Source organism: Aquarana catesbeiana, linkage group LG01 (genome assembly GCF_042186555.1).
Source record: "Aquarana catesbeiana isolate 2022-GZ linkage group LG01, ASM4218655v1, whole genome shotgun sequence".
NCBI lineage: Eukaryota > Metazoa > Chordata > Amphibia > Anura > Ranidae > Aquarana > Aquarana catesbeiana.
In genome coordinates, this window is record NC_133324.1 from 716,651,217 (window position 1) to 716,654,668 (window position 3,452).

Genomic DNA, 3,452 nt, shown 5'->3' on the forward strand with positions numbered 1-3,452 from the left:
CATGGTAAACATGCGCCCCTTTACAGGTATACTATAGACACCCCCCAGGTAGTAGTGATAGTAGCAATAGTAGTTTTACATGACTTTTTTTCCTTTAGAAATATCATTTTGCTGTCAGACTGTTCTAAACACGGGAAACATGCCTCCCTTTACAGGCATACTATAGATTCCCCCAGGTACGAAATTTAAAGGAATATTACACTTTTATTGTTTCACTTTAAGTATTATTAAAATCACTGCTCCCGAAAAAAAAAGCTGTTTTTAAAACTTTTTTTGCATTGATACATGTCCCCTGGGGCAGGACCCAGGTCCCCAAACACTTTTTATGACAATACCATGCATATAAGCCTTTAAAATTAGCACTTTTAAATTCTCCCATAGACTTTTAAAGGGTGTTCCGAGGCTTTCGAATTTGCCGCGAGCACCCCAAATTGTTCACTGTTAGGCGAACGGGCAAACAGCCAATGTTCGACCCGAACATAAAGCCCTACTTATGATAATGTATAATCTACTGCGTGAAGCTCAGTGACTACAAGTCTGACCTGTAGTGAAATTCTGATTAATAACAACAATGGCCAGGTGGGCATGGAGTCACCTCAGCTGCTTTAAGGGACTAGTTAATTTGTTATGTTAATTTGGTTTCTGGTTACAGTTTGTATTGCTAGAGAGATGTCCTCCTGGTGTATATATTTGGGTGAGTTTGTTCAAATAAATAGTTCCTTGTTCAGTTTTGTAACTGAGCTAGTCTTTCCTGGTTCCTACAATATTTTGGCTGTAAAATCTGATATCTCCCATCCCAGAGCAGCAAAGGCAGCAGCAGAAGCCGCAGCTCCTGCCAGCCCCTCCCGCCGTTGCCATTCCTCTCCTACCCGGCTCTCTCCTTCCCTCCCCGGGGCCCCCTTCGCCTCCGGATCGTTCCTTCCTCCCCATTCCTCCCTTGTTTTTCCTCCCCCCTTTCTCCCTTCCCTCCCCGGTCTCCGTCCCGCTCTTGCCCTCTCTCCACCTCGTCCAGTGTGAAGTCTTGTCTTATCTGGTGACCAAAGACTACCTTTACATCTTCTGACTATTGCCTTGATCTAACAGAACTAGTTTCACTATGGACACCGGTGTTATTGAAGGAGGCCTGAATGTTACCCTCACCATCAGACTCCTGATGCATGGAAAGGAAGTCGGTAGCATCATTGGGAAGAAAGGAGAGTCTGTTAAAAAGATGCGTGCAGAGAGTGGGGCTCATATTAACATCTCAGAAGGCAATTGCCCAGAAAGAATTATCACCTTAGCTGGTCCAACAAATGCCATCTTCAAAGCCTTTTCAATGATAATTGAAGCCTTTTCAATGATAATTGATAAAATGGAAGAGGATATCAGCAGCTCAATGACAAACAGCACTGCCTCCAGCAAACCACCCGTTACGCTGCGCCTAGTGGTTCCTGCAGGCCAGTGTGGATTGCTGATTGGCAAAGGGGGTTGTAAAATAAAGGAAATCAGGGAGAGTACAGGGGCACAGGTCCCGGTTGCATGGGATATGCTGCCGAACTCCACAGAACGTGCAATCACTATTGCCGGTATTCCTCAGTCCATCATAGACTGTGTCAAACAGATCTGTGTGGTAATGCTGGAATCTCCTCCAAAGGGGGTAACCATACCATATCGGCCAAAACCCTCCAGTTCTCCAGTTATTTTTGCAGGTGGGCAGGTGTTGTGCCAGGCCGGAGGGCACGCATGTGAGACTGACCTGTGGGAGGGGCGGAGGTCCCACACAGGGGGAGTCTCCCTAGATGCTGTGGATCTCCATGGGGCCTACACCATTCAAGGACAGTATGCCATTCCTCAGCCTGATCTGACCAAGTTACACCAACTGGCAATGCAGCAATCTCACTTCTCTATGTCCCATAGTGGCAACACCGAATTCAGTGGAGGTATTGATGCTTCAGCTCAGACAACTTCCCACAAACTCACCATTCCAAATGATCTGATCGGTTGCATCTTTGGACGTCAAGGAACTAAAATAAATGAGATTCGTCAGATGTCTGGAGCACAGATTAAGATTGCTAACCCTGTTGAAGGTTCCACTGATTGTCAGGTTACAATTACTGGGTCCACAGCCAGCATTAGTTTGGCCCAGTACCTTATCAATGTCAGGCTTTCTTCAGAAGCTGGTGGCATGGGAAGCAGTTAAGCAACTTCCAACATCTCCTCTGTTTAGCTCATGTCAGTCTGCATAGCCCTGCAAACAGCCTTTTTTCAGGTTTTAACTAGTTTGCAAGTTTTCAGTTCCATCGTGCTTTTTCCTCATCCACTCATGAATTTTTTTTCTTTTATTGAAATGACATTTTAACTCAATTTCGGTTTTCCTCTTCTGCTGATAAAGATTTTAGTTTTATAAAAGTTTGTCCTGTTACCTATTTTTTTTTATTTAAGTCACAATGTAAAGAGTGGGTTATTAAAGGCATTTCAATTAAAAAAAAAAAAAAATCTGATATCTGAAGGACCAGATTGGAGGAATCAGCGTACTGAAGGAAGCACTCAAGAGGAGTGCGACAGGGATAAGTTACAGAAACCATCTGGTAAAAATAAAAAAGAATTTGGCAGAAGAACACAGAGCCTTTATTATATTTAAAGGATATAGTGGAGGTGATGAGTCATACTAGCATGACTAAATGGTTGGATCATATGCTTTTGGATGCAATTGATGTAATTTTACTTAACATAATTTGACATTGCTCAAAAGTTCTTTTAAAGGAGTAATCAATTATGTGGTTAAAACATTTTATGTTTGGTAAAATGTTTTGATACTTCTTTTAACTACTTACGGACCGCCCGCCGCAGTTTTACGTTGGTATTTTGAAGAGGAATATCGTTGTTATGGCAGCAGCTAGCTACCATAACCCCAGTATCCTCTTCTTCAGTGGGCGGTCTGCTTTCAGATAAAAGTGGTCTCTGTGGCGGATTCGCCGCAAGATCACTTTTATCTGCGACGGGAGGGGCCCCCCTCCCGTTGCGCTCTGGTGCCCTCCGCCGATTACCGGAGCCGACGGTAGTAGCGGTGGCGATCGGATCCTTCTCCTGGCTTGACATGGAGACGGGTGAGGGGAAGATGGCCCCCACCCGTCTCCATATCATTGCAGGGCGGAAGTGACGTCAAAACATCACTTCCGCCCATAGCTCTTAAAGGGCCATTTTTTAAAATTGTTTAATTTTCATTTTTTTTTTTTTTTTGCATTTTAGTGTAAATATGAGATCTGGGGTCTTTAAAAAAATAAAAGGTAAAATAAATTAGAAAAAAAAATTTTAAACGCACCCATCCCGCTGAGCTCACGTGCAGAAGCAAACGCATACGTGAGTAGCGCCCGCATATGAAAACGGAGTTCAAACCACACATATGAGGTATCACCATGATCGGTAGAGTGAGAGCAATAATTCTAGCCCTAGACCTCCTCTGTGACTCAAAA

The 3,452-nt window shown here is 43.8% G+C and overlaps 1 pseudogene; it reads left to right on the plus strand.

Moving 5' to 3' along the window:
- The first annotated feature begins 877 nt into the window (after positions 1 to 877).
- Positions 878 to 2,376, plus strand: LOC141111704 (poly(rC)-binding protein 2 pseudogene; annotated as a pseudogene).
- The last annotated feature ends 1,076 nt before the right edge of the window (positions 2,377 to 3,452 follow it).